This window comes from Phyllostomus hastatus, unplaced genomic scaffold, assembly GCF_019186645.2.
Source record: "Phyllostomus hastatus isolate PE091 unplaced genomic scaffold, TTU_PhHast_1.1 phas_scaffold_114, whole genome shotgun sequence".
Lineage (NCBI taxonomy): Eukaryota > Metazoa > Chordata > Mammalia > Chiroptera > Phyllostomidae > Phyllostomus > Phyllostomus hastatus.
This window is the reverse complement of record NW_025334006.1, coordinates 10,997,770-11,015,013: the sequence shown is the minus strand read 5'-3', so window position 1 is coordinate 11,015,013 and position 17,244 is coordinate 10,997,770. Positions and strand designations below refer to the sequence as shown.

The 17,244-nt window shown below is 42.6% G+C and overlaps 1 protein-coding gene across 1 annotated transcript in view; it reads left to right on the top strand.

Annotated features, from left to right (window-relative positions):
• SND1 (staphylococcal nuclease and tudor domain containing 1) overlaps positions 1-17,244 on the top strand; it is a 416,128-nt gene that overhangs the window by 60,589 nt on the left and 338,295 nt on the right. The gene's annotated exons all lie outside the window — the stretch shown is intronic.

Genomic DNA, 17,244 nt, shown 5'->3' with positions numbered 1-17,244 from the left:
AAGAATTGATAATCTGTAGACAGTTTTGTTTTAAATTTTGATGTCATTTTCTTTCCATCATTAATGAGTTATTAGAAGTTGGGAATATGGATTGAGGCTGATTTTTAAAAATTTATTATTATTATTTTTTTGCTTAAGCTTGTTGTTATAGACACCTGCATAGCTCCTGTTTTTGCCCTCTGATAACCAAAGTGTGTAGCTGTGTTGACTGGTCACAGAACTGAGTTTTCAGTGAAAGCCAGTGACACAGGCAAATGTTTGGACAGTTTTCATAAACTAAAAAGCATGGTTGAAGTTAGTGCTATCTACTTTTAAAATTTATCTACTTTGTAGTTCTAAAGATGTGAAGTTTACTTTTCTGATGTTTTGCAGGTCCACATGACTTGGTACATTCACTAGTTGAAATTTATGCCCTGTTTTCATTTGCATGAGAGTTTACAGACAGCTCATAAGAGTAAAATAAAAATATCATGATTGTCTTTTGAATCAGATTATGCATAAGAAACACATACAGAATGGGTTCTTTGAATGTCTGGCCAATCAGTTCATTCTCTCCAGTTTTTTCCCCTATGGAGGAGGCAATTTAATGCAGCAAACAGTGTTGTGGTAAGGTTGAGAATTTAAATGCATGAAAGCCTAGGAATGCCAAAGTAAGTTTCTCTCAGTAACTATAGCTCTGCCTCATTGCACAGAGTAAATATACATCTCCAGTTTTATCAGTATTGGGAGTAGTCCACAATTCTGCATCTGTGCCATACAGTTGGAATTAAGGTTCCCACAGCAACCACAACTTTGAAATTCTTAAACGTTAATTTTTGTGCCTGCATCATCAGCCAAAAGCATTATGTTAATGTAGACTATGTAGCTGAATTTTAAGCAGTTTTTGGTAGGGGCTGGGAGTGTTACAGCTTAGGTAGAATGATAACAGGTTTTCTGGAATAAGAACTAAACTATTCCTGAGGATTTTTAGTTTTTCTGGAGTCCTTTGAAACCCCTCAGGGTATAATGGATGGATTTTCCCTAACCTAGTGGACGATGAGAAATTGTTGGAATTTATGCCCTAGTTTAGGCAGGATCTTCTTGCCAGAATTCCTTGTTCTTTACACCAAGGAAGGTTATCTTCTCCTCCTCTTCCTCTTCTTCTACCTCTTCTTCTTCTTCCTTCTCCTCCTCCTGTCTTCTACCTTCTTCTTCCTTCATTGTTTTTCCTCTTCGTTCCTTCTTTCTTCTTTCTTCTTCTTCCTTCACTCCTGAGAATTTTTCTCCATTTTAAGAAAGTTCTAAGTAAGACTTAGCTCTTAAGAACCTACAACATTTGGCTTTTGATTGAAAATTGAAGAGTGATTGCTGTTATTATTTGTTATTCCTTTAGAAGGTTGTAATCAGGGCTCACATTAAGAAATAAGTTCAATAAGGTAATGTAATGCACCTTGAACACAGTGGAGGGCACTGTGAAGATCCCAGTTGGGGTGGATGTTAGGGAAGTCTTCTCAGGAGTAGTAGTGCACATCTGGAGAGTTCACGGATGAAGAGGAGTAGCAGACTGGAGGGAGGGCACTCTAGGCCAACACTGTCCAATAGCTACATAATATAAGCAACAAATGCGAGCTGTATTACTGCTACTATTTTAAGTTGTCTAATTGCTCCATTACAAATGTACTTTTAATGCATTTTATTCAATCAGATAAATCCAAAACATTTCAACATTTAATGAATATAAGAAATAATGAGATATTTTATTAATTTTTACTTAAGTTTTTACTTTTACTAAGTCTTTGAAATCTTGTGTATATTTTACACTTGGAACGCATCTCAGTTTATTCTGGTGTATTTCTAGGGCTCAACAGCCACATGTCGATTGTGGCTACTGTAATGGACAGCACAGGTTTATGAATTCAAATGAATGGGTTCATCATCATTGGTGAATATTTACTGGGGGGCACTTTGCAGAGATATTATTCTGGAAATTCAGGAAGGGAGTAAACCAATTCCTCATGGAACATTACATTCTAGTAGGGGAAATACACAAGTAATTTTACTTGTGTTATGACATAAGAGTTTAGGGTTTCTGAGAATGCATAATCTGGGAGAGCTTCTTTGAGGAAGGACGATTTGGAGTTGGCTAAGTAAAAAGCAGGGGAGAAGACATGTTCCGACAAGACCTGGGTGAGTTTGGGAGTAGGGAATGGATGGACACTGTGGATGGGGCATGAGTGGTATGAATGCCTTCTACCACAGAATGTAGTAGGCACAGAATGTAGGTGGGGCCAGATCTTGCTTGTTCTGTGAATATCTCCGGACACTTGTGAAGAGAGAGCATATGTGGCATACGATGTACTGCAGATAATTTAGTATGTCTGGAGTAGAGGCGGTAGTTAATGCTAGAGAGTAGAGAAGTGGGCTTGGGAGTTAGGCAGGGGCCACATGTTAAACTTGTGTGCCACACTTTTTGATTTTGTTTCAAAGAATTTTAAACCTGAGAATGGTACGTTGGGATTTGAGTACTCTTGTGTTGGTGTCTTGCATTTACAAAACATGACAGTCAATTGCATTTATAAGATCATACTAGATGAAAACTAATCTGTAGCAAGGAGTTCAAGGAGTTTCTTTTGGTAAACCTCTATTGACCAAGAAGGCCCTGGGGGCAAATGGTGTGATGAAGGAGAATTTGTGGATGTAGCTCTAGCAGTCTCTGTCAGAGTTCTTGCCTTTCTATTTCTACTTAAAGAATTTCACAGAACTGATAATGGGTGGAAGATTCTGCTCCATGTTTATCTTAAAGTTACCATTGATTTACAGCATGCATGTAGGAATAAAAGTCCCCTGGAGATCCCATTGAGGGTATATTGTAATCAGGTCTGTAATGACTGGGCAAGCGAGTACCCATTTCCTTGTGGGGGTTGGTTTCTAGTCTTCTTTATTCTGTACCAACTGCCCTTATACAAGGGAGACCAGTCAAGTATTCAAGACATAGATGTTGGGGCCAGAGCTCTGTTAGCCCATATGGCACCCTTGACCAAATTAGAGAAGTTTGCCCCTTCATTCAGGCAGCCTCATGTCAGGGCAAATGGTTTGGCAAACAGAAGGGAGGCTGAATTTCAGCTCCCATTCTGCCCTTGTCCCCTGGCCAGATGCCCTTGAGGAAGACACAGGATGCTCAAGAATATGTGGCTGTCTAGTTAGAACAGGGCTGGTAGACTCTCTAATGAAAATGCCGAGGGCTGTTTAGGAATTGGGGGGTGGTCTTGCAGCGGCAGAAAGAGTGCTTGAGGATTATTTGGATGGACTGTGGAGGACCTTGAATAAAAACACTCAGGAGATTGCCTTCTGTCTAATATTTGGACATCTTCAGGAGGTCGATGCCTTTAAATGGAGAAAAGGATATCCTGACAGTTTATGGTGTTGGTGTTCTGAGCAGAGTGGGAGAAGGTGCAGATTAAGGAACAGGAGTCTTTGCACGAGCTTCCTCAAGGGCAGGCAGATGGCGTGCAGTGACTCCTGCTGCAGGCTAGGCCTCCCTACACACTCCCAGATGACGACTCGATGGGGCTTGACCTTCAAGTAAGGCTGGGGAGATTTCTTTGAATGTTTATCTTCCCCAAACCCTAAAACCTCTAAGGTGTCAACGAATATAGATCTGCTGAGACATCTATATATTGTGGGGAGAATAGGGCAAATTAGGTTTTCCTTTTTTGTAGAGACTTGGTCATTTCTCTTAAATTATACATAAAGGCAAGAAAGTTTTGCCCAAGGCTAACTGTATACTTCCACTTCCCCATTTTGGCTACTTTCTAATGGCATCTAGACGAAAGGCTCTGTACAAAACAGCACAATCAAAGGAACTGTTTTCACCCTAGGCAGCTGCTTTCCAATAGTACCCCGGAATTCATGCTTCAGATTTTGGTTAGAACTTGATTTGTTGCTTAAAAGTGTGATAGGAGAGTTAAAAGCAAGGTAATAGTTCCCTCAGAAAGATTACAGTTGGATGGCCAATGCTGCTGATTCTGTTTCTGTGGCACTGTGCTTCTGGATTATTCGGTGTGAATCCAGGGTTGACTCTTCGGAGATGTTAACTCCTTCAGGCTGAGAGCTGTTTTGCATGTTGGTGTGTGGTGATCCTGTAGTACGACGTGCAGCCTTCCCTTGGTATCCCCAGGGGATTGGTTGCAGGGCCCGCTGTGAATACCAGAATTTGTGGATGCTTAAGCCCCTTATATAAAATGATGTAGCAGTTGCATACAACCTAAGCACATCCTCCTATGTGCTTTAAATTATCTCTGAATTACTTGTAATACCTAATACAATGTAAATGCTCTGTGAATAGTTAACACTGTATTGTTTGTATGTGTTTAATACATATATAACCATCGTAGGCCTAGCTACATAGTATGTGCGAGTAAAAACATAACGTTTCAATGCCCTGATGCTGGACTATTCAGTTCCTCCTCATATGTTTCTGATGAGTTTCAGTCTGCTGCCCCTGCACTGGAGCTTAGAGGGAGCCAGTTTGAGTAAGTCTGCTTGTGGGCCCTTTAAGAGGAACTGCCAGGGAGTCCAGCAGTTTCTGTCTTTCACAGCCTCAATCCCTGCTGGATTTTTGCAGCCAGAAGTTATGGTGACTAATCTTGCCAGCAGTGGAACTTTGGGCTAGGACCCTTCATTCCTTAGATATCCATCCCAATTTTTATGCAGGTGTGGGACCAGCCCGTTCTGCATCTCTGCCCCTCCTTCAAGTCAAGATGTAGTTTCTTCTTTAATTCTGTAGTTGTATGACTTCCATTCAGCTCAATTTCTGATGGTTCTGAATGACGGTTGTTCTGTATAGTTTAGTTGTAATTTTGATGTGGTTGTGTGAGGAGGTGAGTTGTGTTTATCTATGCCACCATCTTGACTGGAAGTCCTAATTTTCTTTTTTCATTCATCTGTAAAGTCAAGAAAATTATTCCACCTCAAATGTAGTCAGGCAAATTATCTTTCTGGTGGTGTTCATCTTCCTCGCAGTGTGGACCAACTCCCTGGGCGCCGCTGGCAAGGACATCGGTCTCGCTCACAGGCTCTGCCTGGCTCCTACTCGCTCTGCCTCACTACATTTTTCTTCTCTGAAATATTTTTGATTTGCAGTTGGTTGAATCCATGGATGTGGAACCTATGGATACAGAGGGCAGACTGTATAGTTGGTTTCATCCAGTTGTTTGCTGCAAAGAAACAGGTGCTAAATCTTGGAGAAAGGCTATGGGATTTCTGAGCTACTGCCTTAAAGGAGATAACACATTGTGCAATCTCAGGACTTCCTAGAGAGCAAGTGGCTTTGATGTGAAACTGGAAAACTAGTGCTCTATTGCCCAGGGCTGCTGTGGGCTTTGTGTTATACTTGCAGTGGTAATGACAATGGAAATACGTCCCTTTGGCATCAGATGAAGGTGCTGACTTACTCCCCCATGAATTCCGCTCATGCAGTGCTATTGTAGTGGGCAGAGAGATCTGAGCTGAAATTTACCTTCAAATCAGGCACATAAATTACCCAACTGCTAGGTGTTAAGTGCAGAAAGTTTACTTTCAGTTGCAGGGCCTTTTCTCTCAACCCCCCTTCTTTAGCTTCTCTATCTGTGTGTGCGTACGTGTGCACGCACACACTCTCTCTCTCTCTCTCTCTCTCCCCTTTACCTCTTCAGCTTGGGCCTCTGGTAAGTATGGATACCCAGAGGTGGAGCCTTTCCTCTCATCTCCCAGCCTGTGCTTTTACCTTCTATTCATTTCCATCACTTGTCTTTTCATCCTCCTCCCGTGAACTTGTTTGCCATATAAATGTTTTTTCACAATAGGGCCTCTCAGTAATTGGACCTGGGCACTAAAAGGATCACTTTTGTTAAAGCTGCAATCTGCTCTTCTCCCAGTGCTGCCTTTGAGGCAGGAGGGATTGGTAAGGGGATGGGGTTGTTCCTAGACCTGACCCCACGAGGTCTCATGTAGGCAGTTGATGGTAGACAGAGCTGCAGGTAGGTACGTTATGAGTAATACCCTGGGATTCTTAAGGCCTTTTTGTCAGAGGCAGGGCAGTTTCAGGTGCTAATAACTCCATTTGTTGCACAGGGCCCCAGGGTCCTTTGCCATTTAGACACGATTAAAAGCAGTTCCCAACCTATTCCCTCCAGTTTAGATTTCTGAAAGCAAGATGACTGGTCCCTCTGGACCCTAAAGCAAATGATGCTGCCACTTAGAGATGCACACCAACAGAAAGCTGTGGAGCTGCAGTCCCTAAGTGAAGCGGCTGAACCAATAAACCCACTGACTGTGATCTCGCACTTGTGACGGAGCATAAGGCAAATAGCAAATTAGAAAGGGACTCCAGCTTGGCATTAAGGACCTTGGAGAAAAGCAAAAGCTCTTTGAAATGGATATAGCCTTTCACCGGTTTCCAGTGGGGAGATCTGGGGAATGCAGCAGTGTGATCAAAAGACGGAGAATGGAGAATATGCTGGAGCACTGGCAGAGGCGTTCTGTAGGGTTCAGCTTTGTTTGATCTGGGCATTTTCTGAGAAGAACACTTGAAACCTTCTTTGTTAGAGAAGTGAAAAAAATTATTAGGAGACTGTCTTAGCTCATCTTTTGAAGATTCCATCATTTGTGAAAAGATTCATATCTAGGTACAGCCTGCTCCTCCGCTGGGGGGGATCGCGGGTGGCAGGCCTGAATCGGCGCGGTGAGGTAAAGCCACTGGTGTTCGGGCAGATAGCAGGGTTCCTACAATGCACATTCCTCTCATCATTTATAGGCAGATTTTGACCTGGAGAAGACTGAGCAAGAACCTATTCTATTTCCCTTTGACTTGCTTTATTCTCCCCATTACAAATTATGTTTTCTTTCGTTTCCTTTATTTAATGTATCCACTTTCCCATTTACCTGTTCCCTTCAAGTAATTTTTGTGGGATTTTAGCATCATCTAGTGGGTCTTGGGCATTAATCCTTCCCTGAACCATGTGCATTTACCTCTGCAATCATCTCTTTCTCTCTCTTCTTTTCTTCATTAATCATCACCATTACACAGTTCTGTATTTTCTATTTATCTAAGTCTTGCTGCTGCTGGTATGTTCATATTTCTTGCCTCTTTTCAGTCCCATGAGCTGCAGTAATTCTCTGTTTCCAGCATTGACAGCACCATCATATTTACTGTCCTGTGACCATTTAACATTGTTCTTTGCTCAGGTAACCCTCTTTCTTGTGCTGGTTCTTGAAGGCGCATTTAGGCTGGAGATTTCCAAATACATATCTCCTACCTTTGTATCATCCTGTATCATTAATTTATGCATTCCACTATGAAGCCTAAACTCTGAGGGCTGGGATGACATGGCTATTTCAGCTTCATATTCCCTCTTTTTTTAAATCTTGCAGAGTGCTGGAATACAGTAGGCATTTAATACATGTTTAAATCAAAATATTTGCTGAGACTTAAGATTTAAATCATTTATCTGTTTGAGAGGCGTTTTTACCACCTCCCAGTCTTTTGCTGATCTCCTTGACTGCTTCTGATTGCCATTCCAACTTGACCAGTATACTGGTGTCAAGAGGAGGGAGTTTTTGCACTCCCGTTTTTCTGTTTCCTAATTGGATTACTTGTTCTGATGGCCAGGTTGCACAGGGCTTAGTTTTCTGTGGACACTTTCCGTTCCCCACTCCCAGTGTGTCTGGTTGCAGGCATTGGGTTGACTAGCCCTCCCTTCATTAGCACAGTATAGCTTTGGTTCAGTCTACCAGAGGGGTTAATTTTAAGATTTTAAGTGCTTTTGCAGATTGGTTCCCACTTGACATTCCTTAACACCTCTATTCTTATTCAGGCTTTCCCAAATAATCTTCTTTCATAGCAGCTCAGGTGTCTTGATTCATTGAAGTTTTTAGGTGCACGTTTTCCCTGAGGGCTATATATGTTTTTTTTTTTTTTTCCTGCTGTTGGTGACCTTGTTGGTTGTCAGATTATTTCTTTGCTTGGGACTAATTTGAAAATCAATTAGAACGCTTTCGCTTCATCTTTCTCTTTATTTATGAGATGCTGATTGCAGAGCTACCTACACTGTGTTTAGATAAATTACCTCCCCCCTTCCCTTCCAGCATTTATATTCAAGGGAAGTTTAGTGCAGTCATCCAGTGCCAGGGCTACAGGTTTCATTCCTTTGTGGGCTAATTAGCTTTGTTCTGGGAAAATTTTGTTCAGTTCAAAATCCAAACATTTAAGTTCCTCATGTCTCATAGCAAACACTATGGATTTGGGAAATTATTTTTATTAGTAAGGTGCTTATAATTTTAAGAACTAAATCTCTAATTTTTTTAATGACATGTCTCTTTTAGACAGTATTTAAAGATTTTAATTATTTATTTTTAGAGAGAGGGGAAGGGAAGGAGAAAGGGAGCTAGAGAACATCCATGTGTGATAAATACACCAATTAGCAGCCTCTCGAAGGCCTCTGACTGGGGACCTGGCCTGCTATCCATGCATGTGCCTGACTGGGAATTGAACTGGTGACCTTTTGGTTCTCAGGCCTGCACTCCACCCACAGAGCCACATCAGCAGGGCTAAGTCTCTAATCTTGACAAGTGACTATGTGTTGTGGTCACAAGGTAGACTTTAGACTGGATGATAGATCATGGATGAAGCTGCATCAGTTCATGTCACTGTTTTGGAAAAAACTTTTCAGACTAAAAGGAGAAGGAAGCTGAAGGACACAGATGCTTGCTTTTTTTCCCTAGCGAATGACAGGCCTATTGCTTAGGCATATGGTGGACGTCTCTCCATTTCAACCCTCCTTTGAAAATCTGTGGCCCGTTTATGGGTTGTTTGCATTTCCTGGGCCTTAATCTCATCATCTAGTAGGCTGTCAGTCTGGTTTTGAATGCAGATGCCTTTGCTGGGTTCAGGGTTGTGTCTGTTGATGGCCACTTTGTGTATTGCTGCTTCCCAGGATGATCTCTTCAGTTTATCTGTGAAGGCATTTCAGGGACTTTGTGTTTCTTACCTTCCCATCTCTCTGCTGGGGAGCAGTTGATGTGGTCTCTTTCGTCCCTGTGTCACTACATCGGGTCCTTCGTGAGGGCCCCCTTTATGTGAATGTCTGCATCTTTGTGTTCAGACAGTGGTTCCCAGAATTGGGTGGTTTCTGCTGTCCTACTCACTTTGGATGACCTGCATAATGGATGCCTGTAGTTTCTAGTTTCTCCTTTAAAATGTGCCTCCCCACCCCATTTAGTTTGATTTTCTGGATAAACTAGATTTCTCATTTTTTCATATCTGTTGCTAGCTCACTCCCCAGCACATAATTGATACTCACATGTTCTTAGTATAATGTCTCATTTTATTCTCATTGGTGGGCTCTACCCTTTCGTCATTTGGGGTAGGGGCTGGGCAGACTCTATACTTTCTGAGTCTATCACTCTGCTACTCCTAGGATAGTTTCCTTATTACTAGGGAGGCTGGGGGGAAGATTGGACTTTTCAATGTGCTGTTGTCTTTTGTAAGGTGGTCTGGAAGGAGGAGAAAGCCACGTTCTTATTTATATGGAGCTGCCTTTAGCTGCATTTAGGTGCATCTGCTTATGCACCTGGGGCTTGTTTTGGAAACACTCCTAAACAGAAGCTCTAGGTGGATCTCTGCTCAGGGACTGACAGCTTGCTACGTGCCCTGGGCACCCTTTCCAGCCTGCTTGCTCCCTCTGGCCCTGGCTGGAGGCTGGTCCCTGTGGATGGGCGTGCGGCCTGTACTGTCTGCCCTATTGTTACTGGACCCTGCTTCCTCTTTGTGACTTAGTGCAGCTGCTGTGAGCAAGTGCCCTGTGTTCTGCATGGGAGAATTGGCAGACAGCTCCATTTGTTGGTTTTGGCCATTGGGACAGCCAGGATCATTAGGCCAGTTTGTGCTTTGAGAGGAGGGAGACTTACATCACTCAAAGCACCTTATTTTATTTATGTCTTATTTCTTATAAAGGGGAAAGAAGTTATTCCAGACCTTTGCTGTTCCCTTTCAGTGTGTACTGAAGTAACAGCCCGTTGTTTACCTTAGGAAAACATCAGGGGCTCCGCCCTGCCCCTTGAACCAGGGTCTGTCTCATCTTCACAGATTGCTCTCTGGTGCTCGCCTCCTAGCTTTTAAAGCTTTTTGGCGTCAACCCTCCTCCTCTCACCCCTCCCAGTCCTCTTCTGTCAGAGGAGTGAATGGTTTTTCCAGTTTAGACATTTCTGTTTGCATACCATATTATAGTTACTCTGGAGGTGCTTGGACTCAGTAATATCAAAGTTCAGGGAAATGTATGCTTCTCATTCGAGAAGCTGTTAGGCCGCTTCAGTTTGTACCAGCATCTGGGCCCATTGGTATTATTAGAAATGCATAAAATAAGCAGACAGAGAATAGTCATTGGGGCTCTGTTAGAGAGATATGTCTCCATCCTAAAAGATGCAGATTAGTCCCAGGGTACCTGAGATAGTTGATAAAACCTGACAAACTGAAAATTCAGTGTAATAAAATCGTACAGCCTTTCATCTCTCACCCATATCACCCAGCAAGAAATGAATTTCAAGGGCAGAAGCTGTTAGTGTTTAATATTTCTGGCCTGTCCGTCTGTCTAGGAATATAATTGAATGTGCCCAAGTGGGAACGTGTGCTCTCCTTGCTCCTGTGCCCACCCCAGATCTGGTGGCTTTGACACTTGTGGCCTGATTCTGCTTCTTCTCCAAGCTCATTATCTTCCCCACCTCAGGGTTCTCAGAAGTTTTAATACAAGCTTGTGCCTGTTCCTCTGTTTGCTTGTGTGTGTTGACTTGGAAGTATTTCTGAAAGTATCTGAGTGGTAAGAGTATAGATTTCTACTCCTGTTACTTTAGTAATCATTTGGATTTCTTTGCTTACCTCCCCCATACCCACTGTGGTTCCTCCCACTTCCCTTTACTACCCTCTCTCCTGGGGGTCAGAGGGGGGATTTGGAAATATCGTTTAAATGATGAGGTCACTTGTGGCCCACACAATCTGGTCATTCTCTGACTTGTTACTGAAGGCCTTGCAAAGAACCTTGTGGCTCTCCCCTGTGTCCCCTTCATCTTCAGTGTTGCTCTTAAATTCTCCGTGCTATGCTATGGATGCTGCATGAGTCTGCAGTGAATGTTCAGCATTGTTGAAGTTCACTGTTGCCCTTTAGCTGTCTTGCTCTGGGTCCAGTAAGAAGGAGTGGCACCTTTCACATGAAATCACTACTTACAGCGGACAATAACCAAACTTGATTACTCTAGTTTTCATGGGCATTCACATTTAAACTGCTTATTAAGTACAATGGTATGTTCTAGAAAACTACACACTTGCACAATTTAAGCCAGGTCAGTATCATTCTACTCCCAGAATTTACATAAATTGATATCTTACTTGGTCAAATCTATAAATCTATAGCTGATAGATGTTGATTTGAAGAAGGTGTCTGTCTGATCTTAATCAAGTCTTATTTTTATAAATTTTACTTTAACTTTTGATTTTAGAGAGAGGGGAAGGGAGGAAGAAGGAAAGGGAGAGAACTGGCTGCCTTCTGTATATGCCCCTGTGGCGACTGAACCTGCAATCCAGGCATGTGCCCTGACAGCGAATCAAACCGGTGACCTTTTGGTTAGCAGGACAACACCCAACCAACTGAGCCACACTGGCTGGGGCTGATCTCAGTAGAGGCTTTGCCTTTAGTCAAGTGCTTGAGTCTGTGCAGTGTGCCTGGGGTAGGGGTGGGGGGGGCAGGGAGGGGCTGGATTTTCCTTCTTCTATCTTGTTTCTGTTAAGAAAAAGTTATTCCTGACATTTGTTGAGGTACAGTAAGGTAGACTTGATTCTTTTTCATCAAGGAGCAGGGTGGAGATAGGGGATGGGAGAGGATGAAGAACCCAGTAAGATGTCAAGGATAATAATGAGATATTGAGGGTTAGGGATTCCGGCTAAATCGACTTAGCAGGATTCTTGCTCAGACTGGGTAATGCAGAGATGAACATGGTACGCACAAGCCAAGACCTAGTTGAAAAGAGAGTTCAGAGTAGCCTGAGTTGCGTTTGGTCAAGGGGAGAATGTTTGCCATTTGTGATGTCAGGTTTTAACCTTGGTGTCTGTCATTAGTTGTAGAAGGTTCCAAAACTCCAGTTCTTCACAGATTGCAAGAGTTACTTCTGTGATGCTTGTGTGACAGTTGTCACTTCAAGATATTTTTCCCAGCTTCTTTCATTCCCTCTTTCATTGCCATCTTTACACTTTTCCTTCTCTCACCCCTCTTTCTAGCATGGTCCTCATTATTATTGTCTGTGGTGGTGGTCAGGATGAGTAAGAGGAAGTGAACAGTAGGAAGATTAATATATTCCCTTTTTTCTCCCTTTACCTTAAGTTCACATTGACCCTGTTGTGTCTTTTCTACCCAGTTGTAACCTACTGCCATGGCTAACTCAGAGTTCTAAAGCCCCTCATGGTAGTAGAGGCAACAGCTTAACAAAGCAGGAGACTTGAGGACATGAAATCTAAGGAAGCAGTTTTTGACTTTCCTGTCCTCATTCTTGTGTATTTTAACAGCACTTTGGAGATGCTGAAGTGACTTGAAGTTCAGAAGCTTGAGAGTAGGGACTCGGTATTTCTGGATGCTATTTGACTGTGGTACATCTCCCTTCTACTTCTGTCCCCTTCCCCGCTAGGAAAGTGCTGTTCACATGTACTGCTCTGTGGTGTCCCATGATGGGAAGTTCCACAAGGACAAATCATTTCATTGTTAACTGTTAAATTCACTGCAAATATGGCTGCCAACATTATTGCTTCTCATTTGCTCCAGCCTTCTGGTTTGCACTGGATTGCTCTGAGGGCAAAGATTAAGTGGACTTCTGATGATGCCATATCTTTTCCTTCAACAGTGGACTTGCGGTGTGGATAGGGGTCTGCCACTGCCCTTCTCTCTGTAGTTTCCCTTACTCCCTTCTCACACTAAGCCCTAGCTCAGATGTAAAGGTATATGCCCTGTTGGCTCTCACAGTGGATATGAAGTGAGAGCTTTTCCCCCTTGAGAGAGATGATAGGCCAGGTTTTCTTATTGTGCAGTGTAAAAAAGTTACTTGTGGTAGAGTCTCTGGCTAGAGACTGAACTGTTCATTTTTCACAATTACAAGGTGTTTGTTTTGTGCACTGCAGCTTGAGAACTACTGTTTTAGATTGTTGCTCCTAGCAGTACACAAGTGGGGCTTTACTAAGGGCTGCCTGTCCCGTATTTTGGTTTTGGACAACACCACTTTTCTTTCTTGATCCAGTGTTAGACACAGTAATATTGTTGCTGTTGCCTGTGTGAACTTTGCCTCAGAACCAACTGCTAACCAGACATATCCTTTCTTAGCTTAGAATACCTCCTGAGGATTCCACGAAAGAAGATATGAGAGTTCTGCCTGAAGAAATTTATCTGCTTCAGAGAGCAGGGTCTCCAGGGGAATCACGGGATATCCTAGGGTTTACAAGATGCTATCTGAGCCAGTGTTTAGTTGGTGGGGCCTGTGGATGGTTCCAGGGTGAATTTCAGTTTATAATAAAAAGTGTAAAGTTTTATGAAGTGGTGCCTTGTTAGATCTGGGTTCACACCTCATGTGCTGTCATATTAACTGAACTTGGTAAGGTGGAGAAACGGGTGCAGGATAAAGAATGTGTGCTTGCCTTCGGCATGTGCGAGCAGCTCTCGAATGGTTGGGGGAAAGTATGGGAGCTTTATGGTACATACAGAGGAGCCAGGGGCCTGATTGCGGTTCCAGATAGAGCACAGCAAAAGTCTTGAGGTGACTCCTGGATCGTGACAGGTGCACAGAAGTACATTGTGTAGGTTTAATGTTGGGTGACAACTCTTTTAAAGACTGATGATGAGGAAAGCTTGTCCGTTTGTTAGGGCCTTACAGAAGGTCTTCTGCTCAGTTCAGCTCAGCCTTACAGGCTGAGAAGTGCTATTTCTTAGACTGGTTAGGTGATTTATGCAAATACACTCACAAAAATGGGACTTAAAAGTTGGTTTGTGGATTTACTAATTTTATGAGGTAAGTCCAACCGTCAAACAGACCAGAATGTTCTGAGGGGCAGGGCATTCTCTTTTTGCGGAGGACATTGACGTACTATTTCCAGAATCCCAGTAAAGGAGGTTGCTGGATCCTGAGGGAGGCTGTGGTGGCCCTGAATGCCCATGTGGCCCAGGCAGAGTGTGAGATATTGGATGTGTGCTTTCTCCACCTCTCTCCTTGTTAGACAGACAGGTGGGGAAATGGAGGCTTGCAAAACTTGCTCAAGGCTCCTTCTCTGCTACGTGGAAGAACCAACATCATAACTGAGACCTGTTGTACCTGTCTCCAAATGTGTCACATGGACTGTCATGTTAGCTGAGCAGGCTGTTGACTCTCTCCTTTTGGCAAGGTTGGGTAGACTTCTCCAAACTTCTGTTTTTCAGAATTTCTGTGATCTACCAGAAGTTGCAGCTGGTTGTCTTTGTCATGGTAACACAAGCTTTCTTCTGTCAATGTATTTTTACAAATTAAAATATTTTCTGTAACCTTGAAGGCACCATAATTTATATCAAGAGGGATTTTAGTTTATATTTCTGATGGTTGTTTACCATCAGAGAAGTAGATGTAACTATATCTCCTAAATATAAATAGTCTTGTCTCCTGTATCAGGTTTTCCTGGCAATTATTTCACTGTTTAGATTCCAGTCTGTTCTAAACTTTAGAACAATCAGGCCAATCCTATGAATATGCAGTATTCTTCCGCTCTCATTCTTTTTAAATTTTTTAAGTGTAGTTGATATACAATAATATATTAAGTTCAGGTGTACTGAATTCTCCCTTTTTAATGAAGAGCCTCAATACTAGTTATTTTTGTACAGATCTCTAAGCCCTGTGAGCATCTGCTTTGAGGCATTTCATGATCACTTTAATTTTCATTAATTATTTTCATACATTAACCCCATTAGATAGATGGCTTAGATACATTCTCTACCCTAGACATTTTTTCCTTATTATAAATGAAACATTCATTTTATAAATTTTGGAAAAGTTAAAGAAGAAAGTATAAATTACTTAAATCTCACCATCCAGAAGCAAGGTCACCACTGTTGATATCGTGTGGCCTGTACCCGCTTCTCTGTGTTTTCGTTTTGTAACTGAGCATTTCCCTCAGCCTTGAAATAACTTTGTAAGACATGATCTTTAACTGTTGTGCAATTATTAAGAATGTGGAGATACAATTCATTTAACAAGTTTTCACTGATCCTTGTGTAGATATAAATTATTTCCAATTTTTACAATTGTTAGACCTTCATTTTGAAAAGAGGAAATTTGCCTTGAAGGAGGAAGTATGAAGAGGTCCATGCAGATCTAAGGTAGCTCTCCGGTTGCTCTGGAAGTGCAGTGTTAGAAATTCTTACCACCGATCCCAGTTCCCAAAGGGGCTGATATTTAGCCCCGCTGGCAGTACTCTGTCTAATCACGAAGTTCCTTGTCTGTTTGTGTTATTTAGAAGCAGGCTGTGATCCAGGCCCTTTGTGGTTTGTTGCCAGGGTGGCGCCCTCCCCTCAGCAGCTGAACGTGCTGCTTCTCAATAAATGGTCGATGGTGAATCTTCTCCCTCCCGGGGACCACTGCTCTTCCCTGTGCCCTGGCTGGGATATGGCGAGGCACTTTAACGGGAACACAAAGGCTCCTGTGGCAACTTTGTGAGTTTAGCCTGCATTATTTGTTTCGTACCATGTGCTGCTGCTCTGTCAGTGACTTCCACAGTGCCAAGCACTTGTATTTGCACAATTACATTGCACCCTACTGTGATAAAAAAAAATTACCCCCAAGTAAATATATATAAAGTGGTTCTATTTAGTTAAACTACAATAGCATTAGTGACCAGTAGAAATGAAAATCACTACTGCTATTTTAAAGGCATATAATGAGCCCCCATCTTGAGGAGGGTGGCAGGAAATGAGACAAATGCAGCTTTTCCACAGCCATTCTGTCTCTTTGTGTGTGTTACCTGAGCACTGGCAACATCATCTTGTTTGATCTCAAGTAGTGAAGTGTTTACAGGGAGTGAAGACTCAAATCATGGAGGGCTGTATAACCTACAGTTGGCATCTGAAAGACACATTCAAGCAAAAGGCAGCCATTGACAGGAGACTATCATCCAAGTCACTCAGCAGTTTAACTGTTGCATTCTTTACTGGCTGAAACTCTAGTTTGTTGCCTTGGGAGCACAGAGGATGTTATTATATACCAACTCAGGAGTTACTGCAACTCTTTCTGGGGCTAACATCTGTATGGTGTAATTAGAAGACACTCTCAGATCCTAAAACTGTTCTTGTGGACAGTTTTGCATTCTTCATGTGTCTTTTCTGTAAGAGTCAGTACTTACTTTTGGCAGTCTTATCCTCTTCCATCTCCACCCCTTGTCCCTTTCGCTCAGGAGTGGCACATTGCTTACTCCCGATGCATTTTCTCAGCCACTGATAGTTCCGCTCTAGCCACAGTGGAAGCTGTTTCTTTAAGGATCAGCTGCTTATCTGGGAGAACAACAGCCAGAGGTGAGAGGGCCCCAAACGTATCTATTTACTATTTTTCTTTTTAATCTCCATCTTTCAGAGATGGGAACCCGGGAGAAGAGGGGAGCTGGAGGAGTAAGACCTGAGTTACTGATTTCTCTACTGTCTGGTTTCTGACCTGTATGACCCTAGAAGTGATCCTCACTCTTTTCCCCCCACCTTCCTGCCTCCACCTGGTGAACTTGCTTCTTTTTCCCATCTGGCTGGCTCTGGTGAACCAGCTGTAAGAGCCAGTAGAGGGCTTTGCAAGGTCACTTACAGGGTTGGTTGTGTCTGATGCACAGGAAGTATGTGTGGAGATATTTTAATTTGTGCACGAGTGTGTAGCTTGGAGTGGCATTGGCTCCCTCTGGTTTGATTCTGATCAAAACCTGATCTGGTTTGATCGAAACCAAGAGTGGTGGGTTTGTGCTGAAACGATCCTGACATTTCAGGAAGGGAAGAATGGGTTCAGGGCTGGTGATCATTCCGTGATACGGTATCATTAGTATGGGTCCCTATAGTTCTGAAGAAGAAAATAGTGTATTGGTCATTTAAAAAAGTAATTTTAGCTCATAGACTCCCTGCCACACTTGAGTAACTTTTGGAAAGTGTAATATTTTACCTTAATCCCTTTAAGTGGTAGGCACTTTTTCTATATTCCCTTTACTGT